Genomic DNA, 17,413 nt, shown 5'->3' on the forward strand with positions numbered 1-17,413 from the left:
AATGCTAATATTGCTTTTATCATTTTCAGTCAGAGTTCTCCATTTGACTATATTCTATTTGCCATTCCAATATCAGCTGGTTTTTTTGCTGTACGAAGCATTGAAGTAAAAGGCTAAGCCCCGAGGATGACTGCATTTGACCAATGTGGGAAGCACACAATATATAGATAGTTGACCGTATTAAATATTTGGCAATCTAATCCTTGCAGAACACCTCTTAACACTCAATTTAAACTTAAATAAAATAAAAATGCAGGAAACTGTTTAACTCTTAAATGAATAACTTTTAATTATGTGAATTGTCTTCTCATACTAATTAAAGAGCTTCAATATAAATTGACTCTTAAGCATGTCTTTGCTTTGTAAACCTGTTTTCCACTTCCACTTACCATATGTTTCTTAACTACTGCCATCATGGTCAACCCTCCCAGATACATCTTCATGTCACAAATATCTGTTCAATCTCATGGTTTTTTCCGATATTAATATATCAGGGTTTCAATACATATTTGCCAGGAATGAGTTGAATGAAAAGACTGAGAGTGAAATGTTTCAAATTGAGAAAGGAGAATATGAGGCTTATATGAGAAAGAAGAGATAATGACATTTTTAGTTTTACACTCTATTTTACCAGCTGTTTACAGAATTAATGAGACACTAGTCTTATCAGGACTCTTATGAGCCTTTAACAAAGAAATGTATTTTTAGCTGTCCTTTCCCTTACAAAGCAGCAAAGGTTTCATGTGGTGCTGTGGCTTAGTTGGTTAAAGCGCCTGTCTAGTAAACAGGAGATCCTGAGTTCAAATCTCAGCAGTGCCTTTATTTGCCTACATTTCTATCTCATCATTTGATAATTACTGTATTGCATCAGAAATAAGACTATTGCACCCATGACTCTGCTTCAACATAACGCTCTTGATTGCAGTGCGTTAAGTATTTCCAGAAAAAATGGCTTTGTTTTTCTTAAGCAAGCTTTGAGATAAATGCTAATTTTGCTTTTATCATTTTCAGTCAGAGTTCTCCATTTGACTATATTCTATTTGCCATTCCAATATCAGCTGTTTTTTTTGCTGTACGAAGCATTAAAGTAAAAGGCTAAGCCCCGAGGATGACTGCATTTAACCAATGTGGGAAGCACACAATATATAGATAGTTGACCGCATTAAATATTTGGCAATCTAATCCTTGCAGAACACCTCTTAAAACTCAATTTAAACTTAAATAAAATAAAAATGCAGGAAACTGTTTAACTCTTAAATGAATAACTTTTAATTATGTGAATTGTCTTCTCATACTTATTAAAGAGCTTCAATATAAATTGACTCTTAAGCATGTCTTTGCTTTGTAAACCTGTTTTCCACTTCCACTTACCATATGTTTCTTAACTACTGCCATCATGGTCAACCCTCCCAGATACATCTTCATGTCACAAATATCTGTTCAATCTCATGGCTTTTTCCGATATTGATATATCAGGGTTTCAATACATATTTGCCAGGAATGAGTTGAATGAAAAGACTGAGAGTGAAATGTTTGAAATTGAGAAAGGAGAATATGAGGCTTATATGAGAAAGAAGAGATAATGACATTTTTAGTTTTACACTCTATTTTACCAGCTGTTTACAGAATTAATGAGACACTAGTCTTATCAGGACTCTTATGAGCCTTTAACAAAGAAATGTATTTTTAGATTTCCTTTCCCTTACAAAGCAGCAAAGGTTTCATGTGGTGCTGTGGCTTAGTTGGTTAAAGCGCCTGTCTAGTAAACAGGAGATCCTGAGTTCAAATCTCAGCAGTGCCTTTATTTGCCTACATTTCTATCTCATCATTTGATAATTACTGTATTGCATCAGAAATAAGACTGTTGCACCCATGACTCTGCTTCAACATAACGCTCTTGATTGCAGTGCGTTAAGTATTTCCAGAAAAAATGGCTTCATGTTTCTTAAGCAAGCTTTGAGATAAATGCTAATTTTGCTTTTATCATTTTCAGTCAGAGTTCTCCATTTGACTATATTCTATTTGCCATTCCAATATCAGCTGTTTTTTTTGCTGTACGAAGCATTGAAGTAAAAGGCTAAGCCCCGAGGATGACTGCATTTGACCAATGTGGGAAGCACACAATATATAGATAGTTGACCGCATTAAATATTTGGCAATCTAATCCTTGCAGAACACCTCTTAACACTCAATTTAAACTTAAATAAAATAAAAATGCAGGAAACTGTTTAACTCTTAAATGAATAACTTTTAATTATGTGAATTGTCTTCTCATACTAATTAAAGAGCTTCAATATAAATTGACTCATAAGCATGTCTTTGCTTTGTAAACCTGTTTTCCACTTCCACTTACCATATGTTTCTTAACTACTGCCATCATGGTCAACCCTCCCAGATACATCTTCATGTCACAAATATCTGTTCAATCTCATGGCTTTTTCCGATATTGATATATCAGGGTTTCAATACATATTTGCCAGGAATGAGTTGAATGAAAAGACTGAGAGTGAAATGTTTCAAATTGAGAAAGGAGAATATGAGGCTTATATGAGAAAGAAGAGATAATGACATTTTTAGTTTTACACTCTATTTTACCAGCTGTTTACAGAATTAATGAGACACTAGTCTTATCAGGACTCTTATGAGCCTTTAACAAAGAAATGTATTTTTAGATTTCCTTTCCCTTACAAAGCAGCAAAGGTTTCATGTGGTGCTGTGGCTTAGTTGGTTAAAGCGCCTGTCTAGTAAACAGGAGATCCTGAGTTCAAATCTCAGCAGTGCCTTTATTTGCCTACATTTCTATCTCATCATTTGATAATTACTGTATTGCATCAGAAATAAGACTGTTGCACCCATGACTCTGCTTCAACATAACGCTCTTGATTGCAGTGCGTTAAGTATTTCCAGAAAAAATGGCTTCATGTTTCTTAAGCAAGCTTTGAGATAAATGCTAATTTTGCTTTTATCATTTTCAGTCAGAGTTCTCCATTTGACTATATTCTATTTGCCATTCCAATATCAGCTGTTTTTTTTGCTGTACGAAGCATTGAAGTAAAAGGCTAAGCCCCGAGGATGACTGCATTTGACCAATGTGGGAAGCACACAATATATAGATAGTTGACCGTATTAAATATTTGGCAATCTAATCCTTGCAGAACACCTCTTAACACTCAATTTAAACTTAAATAAAATAAAAATGCAGGAAACTGTTTAACTCTTAAATGAATAACTTTTAATTATGTGAATTGTCTTCTCATACTAATTAAAGAGCTTCAATATAAATTGACTCATAAGCATGTCTTTGCTTTGTAAACCTGTTTTCCACTTCCACTTACCATATGTTTCTTAACTACTGCCATCATGGTCAACCCTCCCAGATACATCTTCATGTCACAAATATCTGTTCAATCTCATGGCTTTTTCCGATATTGATATATCAGGGTTTCAATACATATTTGCCAGGAATGAGTTGAATGAAAAGACTGAGAGTGAAATGTTTCAAATTGAGAAAGGAGAATATGAGGCTTATATGAGAAAGAAGAGATAATGACATTTTTAGTTTTACACTCTATTTTACCAGCTGTTTACAGAATTAATGAGACACTAGTCTTATCAGGACTCTTATGAGCCTTTAACAAAGAAATGTATTTTTAGATTTCCTTTCCCTTACAAAGCAGCAAAGGTTTCATGTGGTGCTGTGGCTTAGTTGGTTAAAGCGCCTGTCTAGTAAACAGGAGATCCTGAGTTCAAATCTCAGCAGTGCCTTTATTTGCCTACATTTCTATCTCATCATTTGATAATTACTGTATTGCATCAGAAATAAGACTGTTGCACCCATGACTCTGCTTCAACATAACGCTCTTGATTGCAGTGCGTTAAGTATTTCCAGAAAAAATGGCTTCATGTTTCTTAAGCAAGCTTTGAGATAAATGCTAATTTTGCTTTTATCATTTTCAGTCAGAGTTCTCCATTTGACTATATTCTATTTGCCATTCCAATATCAGCTGTTTTTTTTGCTGTACGAAGCATTGAAGTAAAAGGCTAAGCCCCGAGGATGACTGCATTTGACCAATGTGGGAAGCACACAATATATAGATAGTTGACCGTATTAAATATTTGGCAATCTAATCCTTGCAGAACACCTCTTAACACTCAATTTAAACTTAAATAAAATAAAAATGCAGGAAACTGTTTAACTCTTAAATGAATAACTTTTAATTATGTGAATTGTCTTCTCATACTAATTAAAGAGCTTCAATATAAATTGACTCTTAAGCATGTCTTTGCTTTGTAAACCTGTTTTCCACTTCCACTTACCATATGTTTCTTAACTACTGCCATCATGGTCAACCCTCCCAGATACATCTTCATGTCACAAATATCTGTTCAATCTCATGGCTTTTTCCGATATTGATATATCAGGGTTTCAATACATATTTGCCAGGAATGAGTTGAATGAAAAGACTGAGAGTGAAATGTTTCAAATTGAGAAAGGAGAATATGAGGCTTATATGAGAAAGAAGAGATAATGACATTTTTAGTTTTACACTCTATTTTACCAGCTGTTTACAGAATTAATGAGACACTAGTCTTATCAGGACTCTTATGAGCCTTTAACAAAGAAATGTATTTTTAGATTTCCTTTCCCTTACAAAGCAGCAAAGGTTTCATGTGGTGCTGTGGCTTAGTTGGTTAAAGCGCCTGTCTAGTAAACAGGAGATCCTGCGTTCAAATCTCAGCAGTGCCTTTATTTGCCTACATTTCTATCTCATCATTTGATAATTACTGTATTGCATCAGAAATAAGACTATTGCACCCATGACTCTGCTTCAACATAACGCTCTTGATTGCAGTGCGTTAAGTATTTCCAGAAAAAATGGCTTCGTGTTTCTTAAGCAAGCTTAGAGATAAATGCTAATTTTGCTTTTATCATTTTCAGTCAGAGTTCTCCATTTGACTATATTCTATTTGCCATTCCAATATCAGCTGTTTTTTTTGCTGTACGAAGCATTGAAGTAAAAGGCTAAGCCCCGAGGATGACTGCATTTGACCAATGTGGGAAGCACACAATATATAGATAGTTGACCGTATTAAATATTTGGCAATCTAATCCTTGCAGAACACCTCTTAACACTCAATTTAAACTTAAATAAAATAAAAATGCAGGAAACTGTTTAACTCTTAAATGAATAACTTTTAATTATGTGAATTGTCTTCTCATACTAATTAAAGAGCTTCAATATAAATTGACTCTTAAGCATGTCTTTGCTTTGTAAACCTGTTTTCCACTTCCACTTACCATATGTTTCTTAACCACTGCCATCATGGTCAACCCTCCCAGATACATCTTCATGTCACAAATATCTGTTCAATCTCATGGCTTTTTCCGATATTGATATATCAGGGTTTCAATACATATTTGCCAGGAATGAGTTGAATGAAAAGACTGAGAGTGAAATGTTTCAAATTGAGAAAGGAGAATATGAGGCTTATATGAGAAAGAAGAGATAATGACATTTTTAGTTTTACACTTTATTTTACCAGCTGTTTACAGAATTAATGAGACACTAGTCTTATCAGGACTCTTATGAGCCTTTAACAAAGAAATGTATTTTTAGATTTCCTTTCCCTTACAAAGCAGCAAAGGTTTCATGTGGTGCTGTGGCTTAGTTGGTTAAAGCGCCTGTCTAGTAAACAGGAGATCCTGAGTTCAAATCTCAGCAGTGCCTTTATTTGCCTACATTTCTATCTCATCATTTGATAATTACTGTATTGCATCAGAAATAAGACTGTTGCACCCATGACTCTGCTTCAACATAACGCTCTTGATTGCAGTGCGTTAAGTATTTCCAGAAAAAATGGCTTCATGTTTCTTAAGCAAGCTTTGAGATAAATGCTAATTTTGCTTTTATCATTTTCAGTCAGAGTTCTCCATTTGACTATATTCTATTTGCCATTCCAATATCAGCTGTTTTTTTTGCTGTACGAAGCATTGAAGTAAAAGGCTAAGCCCCGAGGATGACTGCATTTGACCAATGTGGGAAGCACACAATATATAGATAGTTGACCGTATTAAATATTTGGCAATCTAATCCTTGCAGAACACCTCTTAACACTCAATTTAAACTTAAATAAAATAAAAATGCAGGAAACTGTTTAACTCTTAAATGAATAACTTTTAATTATGTGAATTGTCTTCTCATACTAATTAAAGAGCTTCAATATAAATTGACTCTTAAGCATGTCTTTGCTTTGTAAACCTGTTTTCCACTTCCACTTACCATATGTTTCTTAACTACTGCCATCATGGTCAACCCTCCCAGATACATCTTCATGTCACAAATATCTGTTCAATCTCATGGCTTTTTCCGATATTGATATATCAGGGTTTCAATACATATTTGCCAGGAATGAGTTGAATGAAAAGACTGAGAGTGAAATGTTTCAAATTGAGAAAGGAGAATATGAGGCTTATATGAGAAAGAAGAGATAATGACATTTTTAGTTTTACACTCTATTTTACCAGCTGTTTACAGAATTAATGAGACACTAGTCTTATCAGGACTCTTATGAGCCTTTAACAAAGAAATGTATTTTTAGATTTCCTTTCCCTTACAAAGCAGCAAAGGTTTCATGTGGTGCTGTGGCTTAGTTGGTTAAAGCGCCTGTCTAGTAAACAGGAGATCCTGCGTTCAAATCTCAGCAATGCCTTTATTTGCCTACATTTCTATCTCATCATTTGATAATTACTGTATTGCATCAGAAATAAGACTATTGCACCCATGACTCTGCTTCAACATAACGCTCTTGATTGCAGTGCGTTAAGTATTTCCAGAAAAAATGGCTTCGTGTTTCTTAAGCAAGCTTAGAGATAAATGCTAATTTTGCTTTTATCATTTTCAGTCAGAGTTCTCCATTTGACTATATTCTATTTGCCATTCCAATATCAGCTGTTTTTTTTGCTGTACGAAGCATTGAAGTAAAAGGCTAAGCCCCGAGGATGACTGCATTTGACCAATGTGGGAAGCACACAATATATAGATAGTTGACCGTATTAAATATTTGGCAATCTAATCCTTGCAGAACACCTCTTAACACTCAATTTAAACTTAAATAAAATAAAAATGCAGGAAACTGTTTAACTCTTAAATGAATAACTTTTAATTATGTGAATTGTCTTCTCATACTAATTAAAGAGCTTCAATATAAATTGACTCTTAAGCATGTCTTTGCTTTGTAAACCTGTTTTCCACTTCCACTTACCATATGTTTCTTAACCACTGCCATCATGGTCAACCCTCCCAGATACATCTTCATGTCACAAATATCTGTTCAATCTCATGGCTTTTTCCGATATTGATATATCAGGGTTTCAATACATATTTGCCAGGAATGAGTTGAATGAAAAGACTGAGAGTGAAATGTTTCAAATTGAGAAAGGAGAATATGAGGCTTATATGAGAAAGAAGAGATAATGACATTTTTAGTTTTACACTCTATTTTACCAGCTGTTTACAGAATTAATGAGACACTAGTCTTATCAGGACTCTTATGAGCCTTTAACAAAGAAATGTATTTTTAGATTTCCTTTCCCTTACAAAGCAGCAAAGGTTTCATGTGGTGCTGTGGCTTAGTTGGTTAAAGCGCCTGTCTAGTAAACAGGAGATCCTGAGTTCAAATCTCAGCAGTGCCTTTATTTGCCTACTTTTCTATCTCATCATTTGATAATTACTGTATTGCATCAGAAATAAGACTGTTGCACCCATGACTCTGCTTCAACATAACGCTCTTGATTGCAGTGCGTTAAGTATTTCCAGAAAAAATGGCTTCATGTTTCTTAAGCAAGCTTTGAGATAAATGCTAATTTTGCTTTTATCATTTTCAGTCAGAGTTCTCCATTTGACTATATTCTATTTGCCATTCCAATATCAGCTGTTTTTTTTGCTGTACGGAGCATTGAAGTAAAAGGCTAAGCCCCGAGGATGACTGCATTTGACCAATGTGGGAAGCACACAATATATAGATAGTTGACCGTATTAAATATTTGGCAATCTAATCCTTGCAGAACACCTCTTAACACTCAATTTAAACTTAAATAAAATAAAAATGCAGGAAACTGTTTAACTCTTAAATGAATAACTTTTAATTATGTGAATTGTCTTCTCATACTAATTAAAGAGCTTCAATATAAATTGACTCTTAAGCATGTCTTTGCTTTGTAAACCTGTTTTCCACTTCCACTTACCATATGTTTCTTAACTACTGCCATCATGGTCAACCCTCCCAGATACATCTTCATGTCACAAATATCTGTTCAATCTCATGGCTTTTTCCGATATTGATATATCAGGGTTTCAATACATATTTGCCAGGAATGAGTTGAATGAAAAGACTGAGAGTGAAATGTTTCAAATTGAGAAAGGAGAATATGAGGCTTATATGAGAAAGAAGAGATAATGACATTTTTAGTTTTACACTCTATTTTACCAGCTGTTTACAGAATTAATGAGACACTAGTCTTATCAGGACTCTTATGAGCCTTTAACAAAGAAATGTATTTTTAGATTTCCTTTCCCTTACAAAGCAGCAAAGGTTTCATGTGGTGCTGTGGCTTAGTTGGTTAAAGCGCCTGTCTAGTAAACAGGAGATCCTGAGTTCAAATCTCAGCAGTGCCTTTATTTGCCTACATTTCTATCTCATCATTTGATAATTACTGTATTGCATCAGAAATAAGACTGTTGCACCCATGACTCTGCTTCAACATAACGCTCTTGATTGCAGTGCGTTAAGTATTTCCAGAAAAAATGGCTTCATGTTTCTTAAGCAAGCTTTGAGATAAATGCTAATTTTGCTTTTATCATTTTCAGTCAGAGTTCTCCATTTGACTATATTCTATTTGCCATTCCAATATCAGCTGTTTTTTTTGCTGTACGAAGCATTGAAGTAAAAGGCTAAGCCCCGAGGATGACTGCATTTGACCAATGTGGGAAGCACACAATATATAGATAGTTGACTGCATTAAATATTTGGCAATCTAATCCTTGCAGAACACCTCTTAAAACTCAATTTACACTTAAATAAAATAAAAATGCAGGAAACTGTTTAACTCTTAAATGAATAACTTTTAATTATGTGAATTGTCTTCTCATACTTATTAAAGAGCTTCAATATAAATTGACTCTTAAGCATGTTTTTGCTTTGTAAACCTGTTTTCCACTTCCACTTACCATATGTTTCTTAACTACTGCCATCATGGTCAACCCTCCCAGATACATCTTCATGTCACAAATATCTGTTCAATCTCATAGCTTTTTCCGATATTGATATATCAGGGTTTCAATACATATTTGCCAGGAATGAGTTGAATGAAAAGACTGAGAGTGAAATGTTTCAAATTGAGAAACGAGAATATGAGGCTTATATGAGAAAGAAGAGATAATGACATTTTTAGTTTTACACTCTATTTTACCAGCTGTTTACAGAATTAATAAGACACTAGTCTTATCAGGACTCTTATGAGCCTTTAACAAAGAAATGTATTTTTAGCTGTCCTTTTCCTTACAAAGCAGCAAAGGTTTCATGTGGTGCTGTGGCTTAGTTGGTTAAAGCGCCTGTCTACTAAACAGGAGATCCTGCGTTCAAATCTCAGCAGTGCCTTTATTTGCCTACATTTCTATCTCATCATTTGATAATTACTGTATTGCATCAGAAATAAGACTATTGCACCCATGACTCTGCTTCAACATAACGCTCTTGATTGCAGTGCGTTAAGTATTTCCAGAAAAAATGGCTTCGTGTTTCTTAAGCAAGCTTAGAGATAAATGCTAATTTTGCTTTTATCATTTTCAGTCAGAGTTCTCCATTTGACTATATTCTATTTGCCATTCCAATATCAGCTGTTTTTTTTGCTGTACGAAGCATTGAAGTAAAAGGCTAAGCCCCGAGGATGACTGCATTTGACCAATGTGGGAAGCACACAATATATAGATAGTTGACCGTATTAAATATTTGGCAATCTAATCCTTGCAGAACACCTCTTAACACTCAATTTAAACTTAAATAAAATAAAAATGCAGGAAACTGTTTAACTCTTAAATGAATAACTTTTAATTATGTGAATTGTCTTCTCATACTAATTAAAGAGCTTCAATATAAATTGACTCTTAAGCATGTCTTTGCTTTGTAAACCTGTTTTCCACTTCCACTTACCATATGTTTCTTAACTACTGCCATCATGGTCAACCCTCCCAGATACATCTTCATGTCACAAATATCTGTTCAATCTCATGGCTTTTTCCGATATTGATATATCAGGGTTTCAATACATATTTGCCAGGAATGAGTTGAATGAAAAGACTGAGAGTGAAATGTTTCAAATTGAGAAAGGAGAATATGAGGCTTATATGAGAAAGAAGAGATAATGACATTTTTAGTTTTACACTCTATTTTACCAGCTGTTTACAGAATTAATGAGACACTAGTCTTATCAGGACTCTTATGAGCCTTTAACAAAGAAATGTATTTTTAGATTTCCTTTCCCTTACAAAGCAGCAAAGGTTTCATGTGGTGCTGTGGCTTAGTTGGTTAAAGCGCCTGTCTAGTAAACAGGAGATCCTGAGTTCAAATCTCAGCAGTGCCTTTATTTGCCTACATTTCTATCTCATCATTTGATAATTACTGTATTGCATCAGAAATAAGACTGTTGCACCCATGACTCTGCTTCAACATAACGCTCTTGATTGCAGTGCGTTAAGTATTTCCAGAAAAAATGGCTTCATGTTTCTTAAGCAAGCTTTGAGATAAATGCTAATTTTGCTTTTATCATTTTCAGTCAGAGTTCTCCATTTGACTATATTCTATTTGCCATTCCAATATCAGCTGTTTTTTTTGCTGTACGAAGCATTGAAGTAAAAGGCTAAGCCCCGAGGATGACTGCATTTGACCAATGTGGGAAGCACACAATATATAGATAGTTGACTGCATTAAATATTTGGCAATCTAATCCTTGCAGAACACCTCTTAAAACTCAATTTACACTTAAATAAAATAAAAATGCAGGAAACTGTTTAACTCTTAAATGAATAACTTTTAATTATGTGAATTGTCTTCTCATACTTATTAAAGAGCTTCAATATAAATTGACTCTTAAGCATGTTTTTGCTTTGTAAACCTGTTTTCCACTTCCACTTACCATATGTTTCTTAACTACTGCCATCATGGTCAACCCTCCCAGATACATCTTCATGTCACAAATATCTGTTCAATCTCATAGCTTTTTCCGATATTGATATATCAGGGTTTCAATACATATTTGCCAGGAATGAGTTGAATGAAAAGACTGAGAGTGAAATGTTTCAAATTGAGAAACGAGAATATGAGGCTTATATGAGAAAGAAGAGATAATGACATTTTTAGTTTTACACTCTATTTTACCAGCTGTTTACAGAATTAATGAGACACTAGTCTTATCAGGACTCTTATGAGCCTTTAACAAAGAAATGTATTTTTAGCTGTCCTTTCCCTTACAAAGCAGCAAAGGTTTCATGTGGTGCTGTGGCTTAGTTGGTTAAAGCGCCTGTCTACTAAACAGGAGATCCTGCGTTCAAATCTCAGCAGTGCCTTTATTTGCCTACATTTCTATCTCATCATTTGATAATTACTGTATTGCATCAGAAATAAGACTATTGCACCCATGACTCTGCTTCAACATAACGCTCTTGATTGCAGTGCGTTAAGTATTTCCAGAAAAAATGGCTTCGTGTTTCTTAAGCAAGCTTAGAGATAAATGCTAATTTTGCTTTTATCATTTTCAGTCAGAGTTCTCCATTTGACTATATTCTATTTGCCATTCCAATATCAGCTGTTTTTTTTGCTGTACGAAGCATTGAAGTAAAAGGCTAAGCCCCGAGGATGACTGCATTTGACCAATGTGGGAAGCACACAATATATAGATAGTTGACCGTATTAAATATTTGGCAATCTAATCCTTGCAGAACACCTCTTAACACTCAATTTAAACTTAAATAAAATAAAAATGCAGGAAACTGTTTAACTCTTAAATGAATAACTTTTAATTATGTGAATTGTCTTCTCATACTAATTAAAGAGCTTCAATATAAATTGACTCTTAAGCATGTCTTTGCTTTGTAAACCTGTTTTCCACTTCCACTTACCATATGTTTCTTAACCACTGCCATCATGGTCAACCCTCCCAGATACATCTTCATGTCACAAATATCTGTTCAATCTCATGGCTTTTTCCGATATTGATATATCAGGGTTTCAATACATATTTGCCAGGAATGAGTTGAATGAAAAGACTGAGAGTGAAATGTTTCAAATTGAGAAAGGAGAATATGAGGCTTATATGAGAAAGAAGAGATAATGACATTTTTAGTTTTACACTCTATTTTACCAGCTGTTTACAGAATTAATGAGACACTAGTCTTATCAGGACTCTTATGAGCCTTTAACAAAGAAATGTATTTTTAGATTTCCTTTCCCTTACAAAGCAGCAAAGGCTTCATGTGGTGCTGTGGCTTAGTTGGTTAAAGCGCCTGTCTAGTAAACAGGAGATCCTGAGTTCAAATCTCAGCAGTGCCTTTATTTGCCTACTTTTCTATCTCATCATTTGATAATTACTGTATTGCATCAGAAATAAGACTGTTGCACCCATGACTCTGCTTCAACATAACGCTCTTGATTGCAGTGCGTTAAGTATTTCCAGAAAAAATGGCTTCGTGTTTCTTAAGCAAGCTTTGAGATAAATGCTAATTTTGCTTTTATCATTTTCAGTCAGAGTTCTCCATTTGACTATATTCTATTTGCCATTCCAATATCAGCTGTTTTTTTTGCTGTACGAAGCATTGAAGTAAAAGGCTAAGCCCCGAGGATGACTGCATTTGACCAATGTGGGAAGCACACAATATATAGATAGTTGACCGTATTAAATATTTGGCAATCTAATCCTTGCAGAACACCTCTTAACTCTCAATTTAAACTTAAATAAAATAAAAATGCAGGAAACTGTTTAACTCTTAAATGAATAACTTTTAATTATGTGAATTGTCTTCTCATACTAATTAAAGAGCTTCAATATAAATTGACTCTTAAGCATGTTTTTGCTTTGTAAACCTGTTTTCCACTTCCACTTACCATATGTTTCTTAACTACTGCCATCATGGTCAACCCTCCCAGATACATCTTCATGTCACAAATATCTGTTCAATCTCATAGCTTTTTCCGATATTGATATATCAGGGTTTCAATACATATTTGCCAGGAATGAGTTGAATGAAAAGACTGAGAGTGAAATGTTTCAAATTGAGAAAGGAGAATATGAGGCTTATATGAGAAAGAAGAGATAATGACATTTTTAGTTTTACACTCTATTTTACCAGCTGTTTACAGAATTAATGAGACACTAGTCTTATCAGGACTCTTATGAGCCTTTAACAAAGAAATGTATTTTTAGCTGTCCTTTCCCTTACAAAGCAGCAAAGGTTTCATGTGGTGCTGTGGCTTAGTTGGTTAAAGCACCTGTCTAGTAAACAGGAGATCCTGAGTTCAAATCTCAGCAGTGCCTTTATTTGCCTACATTTCTATCTCATCATTTGATAATTACTGTATTGCATCAGAAATAAGACTATTGCACCCATGACTCTGCTTCAACATAACGCTCTTGATTGCAGTGCGTTAAGTATTTCCAGAAAAAATGGCTTCGTGTTTCTTAAGCAAGCTTTGAGATAAATGCTAATTTTGCTTTTATCATTTTCAGTCAGAGTTCTCCATTTGACTATATTCTATTTGCCATTCCAATATCAGCTGTTTTTTTTGCTGTACGAAGCATTGAAGTAAAAGGCTAAGCCCCGAGGATGACTGCATTTGACCAATGTGGGAAGCACACAATATATAGATAGTTGACCGTTTTAAATATTTGGCAATCTAATCCTTGCAGAACACCTCTTAACACTCAATTTAAACTTAAATAAAATAAAAATGCAGGAAACTGTTTAACTCTTAAATGAATAACTTTTAATTATGTGAATTGTCTTCTCATACTAATTAAAGAGCTTCAATATAAATTGACTCTTAAGCATGTTTTTGCTTTGTAAACCTGTTTTCCACTTCCACTTACCATATGTTTCTTAACTACTGCCATCATGGTCAACCCTCCCAGATACATCTTCATGTCACAAATATCTGTTCAATCTCATAGCTTTTTCCGATATTGATATATCAGGGTTTCAATACATATTTGCCAGGAATGAGTTGAATGAAAAGACTGAGAGTGAAATGTTTCAAATTGAGAAAGGAGAATATGAGGCTTATATGAGAAAGAAGAGATAATGACATTTTTAGTTTTACACTCTATTTTACCAGCTGTTTACAGAATTAATGAGACACTAGTCTTATCAGGACTCTTATGAGCCTTTAACAAAGAAATGTATTTTTAGATTTCCTTTCCCTTACAAAGCAGCAAAGGTTTCATGTGGTGCTGTGGCTTAGTTGGTTAAAGCGCCTGTCTAGTAAACAGGAGATCCTGAGTTCAAATCTCAGCAGTGCCTTTATTTGCCTACATTTCTATCTCATCATTTGATAATTACTGTATTGCATCAGAAATAAGACTGTTGCACCCATGACTCTGCTTCAACATAACGCTCTTGATTGCAGTGCGTTAAGTATTTCCAGAAAAAATGGCTTCATGTTTCTTAAGCAAGCTTTGAGATAAATGCTAATTTTGCTTTTATCATTTTCAGTCAGAGTTCTCCATTTGACTATATTCTATTTGCCATTCCAATATCAGCTGTTTTTTTTGCTGTACGAAGCATTGAAGTAAAAGGCTAAGCCCCGAGGATCACTGCATTTGACCAATGTGGGAAGCACACAATATATAGATAGTTGACCGCATTAAATATTTGGCAATCTAATCCTTGCAGAACACCTCTTAACACTCAATTTAAACTTAAATAAAATAAAAATGCAGGAAACTGTTTAACTCTTAAATGAATAACTTTTAATTATGTGAATTGTCTTCTCATACTAATTAAAGAGCTTCAATATAAATTGACTCTTAAGTAGGGATGAGCGCACTCGGATTTATGAAATCCGAGCCCACCCGAACGTTGCGGATCCGAGTCGGAACCGAGACAGATCCGGGTATTGGCGCCAAATTCAAATGTGAAACTGAGGCTCTGACTCATAATCCCGTTGTCAGATCTCGCGATACTCGGATCCTATAAATTCCCCGCTAGTCGCCGCCATCTTCACTCGGGCATTGATCAGGGTAGAGGGAGGGTGTGTTAGGTGGTCCTCTGTCCTGGTAGATCTCGTGCTGTGCTGTTTAGTTCTGTGCTGTTTAGTTCTGTGCTGTTTAGTTCTGATCTGTGCTGTGCTGTGCTGTGCTGTGTTCTGCAGTATCAGTCCAGTGGTGCTGTGTGCTGTGCTCTGTCCTTCTGAGGTCAGTGGTGCTGCTGGGTCCTGTGCTGTGTTCTGTTCAGTCCAGTGGTGCTGTGTCCTGTGCTCTGTGCTTCTAAGGGCATAGTTATTTCCCCAATATTCCCCTGTGTTTAAAAAAATAAAAAAAAGTTTTTTAAAAAAATACCAAAAACTACTTTAATTTTTTTTAATTACCACAAAATTTGCACAACCAATCCTGCAGTATAAGCCCATTGGTACTGCAATATTACCAAGTTCACACATTCAGCAGTAAAAGTCCAGTGGTACTGCAATATTACAAAGTTTACACATTCTGCAGTATCAGTCCAGTGGTGCTGTGTCCTGTGCTCTGTCCTGCTGAGTTCCGTAGTGCTGCTGGGTCCTGTGCCGTGTCCTGTTCAGTCCAGTGGTGCTGTATCCTGTGCTCTGTGCTTCTAAGGGCATAGTTATTTCCCCATTATTCCCAAGTTTTTAAAAAATAAAAAAAAAGTAAAAAAAAATAAAAAATTTAAAAAAATAAATAAATATATAATAATTATAACCAAATTTGCAAAACCAATCCAGCAGTATAAGTCCATTGGTACTGCAATATTACCAAGTTCACACATTCTGCAGTATCAGTCCAGTGGTGCTGTGTCCTGTGCTCTGTCCTGCTGAGTTCCGTAGTGCTGCTGGGTCCTGTGCCGTGTCCTGTTCAGTCCAGTGGTGCTGTGTCCTGTGCTCTGTGCTTCTAAGGGCATAGTTATTTCCCCATTATTCCCAAGTTTTTAAAAAATAAAAAAAAGTAAAAAAAAATAAAAAATTTAAAAAAAAAATAAAATATAATAATTATAACCAAATTTGCAAAACCAATACAGCAGTATAAGTCCATTGGTACTGCAATATTACCAAGTTCACACATTCTGCAGTATCTTGTGCTACATATAATGGAGACCAAAAATTTGGAGGATAAAGTAGGGAAAGATCAAGACCCACTTCCTCCTAATGCTGAAGCTGCTGCCACTAGTCATGACATAGACGATGAAATGCCATCAACGTCGTCTTCCAAGCCCGATGCCCAATCTCGTAGTACCGGGCATGTAAAATCCAAAAAGCCCAAGTTAAGAAAAAGTAGCAAAAAGAGAAACTTAAAATCATCTGAGGAGAAACGTAAAGTTGCCAATATGCCATTTACGACACGGAGTGGCAAGGAACGGCTTAGGCCCTGGCCCGTGTTCATGACTAGTGGTTCAGCTTCACCCACGGATCTTAGCCCTCCTCCTCCTCCCCCCCCCTACAAAAAATTGAAGAGAGTTATGCTGTCAGCAACAAAACAGCAAACAACTCTGCCTTCTAAAGAGAAATTATCACAAATCCACAAGGCGAGTCCAAGGATGTTGGTGGTTGTCAAGCCTGACCTTCCCATCACTGTAAGGGAAGAGGTGGCTCGGGAGGAGGCTATTGATGATGTAGCTGGCGCTGTGGAGGAACTTGATGATGAGGATGGTGATGTGGTTATTGTAAATGAGGCACCAGGGGGGGAAACAGCTGATGTCCATGGGATGAAAAAGCCCATCGTCATGCCTGGTCAGAAGACCAAAAAATGCACCTCTTCGGCCTGGAGTTATTTTTATCCAAATCCAGACAACCAATGTATGGCCATATGTAGCTTATGTAAAGCTCAAATAAGCAGGGGTAAGGATCTTGCCCACCTAGGAACATCCTCCCTTATACGTCACCTGAATAACCTTCATAGTTCAGTGGTTAGTTCAGGAACTGGGGCTAGGATCCTCATCGGTACAGGGACACCTAAATCCCGTGGTCCAGTTGGATACACACCAGCAACACCCTCCTCGTCAACTTCCTCCACAATCTCCATCAGATTCAGTCCTGCAGCCCAAGTCAGCAGCCAGACTGAGTCCTCCTCAATACGGGATTCATCCGAGGAATCCTGCAGCGGTACGCCTACTACTGCCACTGCTGCTGTTGCTGCTGT

At 35.6% G+C, this 17,413-nt stretch overlaps 15 non-coding genes across 15 annotated transcripts; all 15 read left to right on the forward strand.

Moving 5' to 3' along the window:
- Positions 1-745: 745 nt before the first annotated feature.
- On the forward strand, positions 746-819 carry TRNAT-AGU (transfer RNA threonine (anticodon AGU)). Its single transcript has one exon. It is a non-coding gene; the product is annotated as a tRNA-Thr (tRNA).
- Positions 820-1,727: 908 nt separating this feature from the next.
- TRNAT-AGU (transfer RNA threonine (anticodon AGU)) lies at positions 1,728-1,801 on the forward strand. The gene has a single exon. It is a non-coding gene; the product is annotated as a tRNA-Thr (tRNA).
- Positions 1,802-2,709: 908 nt separating this feature from the next.
- Positions 2,710-2,783, forward strand: TRNAT-AGU (transfer RNA threonine (anticodon AGU)). Its single transcript has one exon. It is a non-coding gene; the product is annotated as a tRNA-Thr (tRNA).
- A 908-nt stretch (positions 2,784-3,691) lies between these two features.
- Positions 3,692-3,765, forward strand: TRNAT-AGU (transfer RNA threonine (anticodon AGU)). Its single transcript has one exon. It is a non-coding gene; the product is annotated as a tRNA-Thr (tRNA).
- A 908-nt stretch (positions 3,766-4,673) lies between these two features.
- On the forward strand, positions 4,674-4,747 carry TRNAT-AGU (transfer RNA threonine (anticodon AGU)). The gene has a single exon. It is a non-coding gene; the product is annotated as a tRNA-Thr (tRNA).
- A 908-nt stretch (positions 4,748-5,655) lies between these two features.
- Positions 5,656-5,729, forward strand: TRNAT-AGU (transfer RNA threonine (anticodon AGU)). Its single transcript has one exon. It is a non-coding gene; the product is annotated as a tRNA-Thr (tRNA).
- A 908-nt stretch (positions 5,730-6,637) lies between these two features.
- Positions 6,638-6,711, forward strand: TRNAT-AGU (transfer RNA threonine (anticodon AGU)). Its single transcript has one exon. It is a non-coding gene; the product is annotated as a tRNA-Thr (tRNA).
- Positions 6,712-7,619: 908 nt separating this feature from the next.
- Positions 7,620-7,693, forward strand: TRNAT-AGU (transfer RNA threonine (anticodon AGU)). The gene has a single exon. It is a non-coding gene; the product is annotated as a tRNA-Thr (tRNA).
- A 908-nt stretch (positions 7,694-8,601) lies between these two features.
- TRNAT-AGU (transfer RNA threonine (anticodon AGU)) lies at positions 8,602-8,675 on the forward strand. Its single transcript has one exon. It is a non-coding gene; the product is annotated as a tRNA-Thr (tRNA).
- A 908-nt stretch (positions 8,676-9,583) lies between these two features.
- Positions 9,584-9,657, forward strand: TRNAS-ACU (transfer RNA serine (anticodon ACU)). The gene has a single exon. It is a non-coding gene; the product is annotated as a tRNA-Ser (tRNA).
- A 908-nt stretch (positions 9,658-10,565) lies between these two features.
- TRNAT-AGU (transfer RNA threonine (anticodon AGU)) lies at positions 10,566-10,639 on the forward strand. The gene has a single exon. It is a non-coding gene; the product is annotated as a tRNA-Thr (tRNA).
- Positions 10,640-11,547: 908 nt separating this feature from the next.
- On the forward strand, positions 11,548-11,621 carry TRNAS-ACU (transfer RNA serine (anticodon ACU)). Its single transcript has one exon. It is a non-coding gene; the product is annotated as a tRNA-Ser (tRNA).
- Positions 11,622-12,529: 908 nt separating this feature from the next.
- Positions 12,530-12,603, forward strand: TRNAT-AGU (transfer RNA threonine (anticodon AGU)). Its single transcript has one exon. It is a non-coding gene; the product is annotated as a tRNA-Thr (tRNA).
- A 908-nt stretch (positions 12,604-13,511) lies between these two features.
- TRNAT-AGU (transfer RNA threonine (anticodon AGU)) lies at positions 13,512-13,585 on the forward strand. Its single transcript has one exon. It is a non-coding gene; the product is annotated as a tRNA-Thr (tRNA).
- A 908-nt stretch (positions 13,586-14,493) lies between these two features.
- On the forward strand, positions 14,494-14,567 carry TRNAT-AGU (transfer RNA threonine (anticodon AGU)). Its single transcript has one exon. It is a non-coding gene; the product is annotated as a tRNA-Thr (tRNA).
- The last annotated feature ends 2,846 nt before the right edge of the window (positions 14,568-17,413 follow it).

This window comes from Mixophyes fleayi, chromosome 10 (genome assembly GCF_038048845.1).
Source record: "Mixophyes fleayi isolate aMixFle1 chromosome 10, aMixFle1.hap1, whole genome shotgun sequence".
Lineage (NCBI taxonomy): Eukaryota > Metazoa > Chordata > Amphibia > Anura > Limnodynastidae > Mixophyes > Mixophyes fleayi.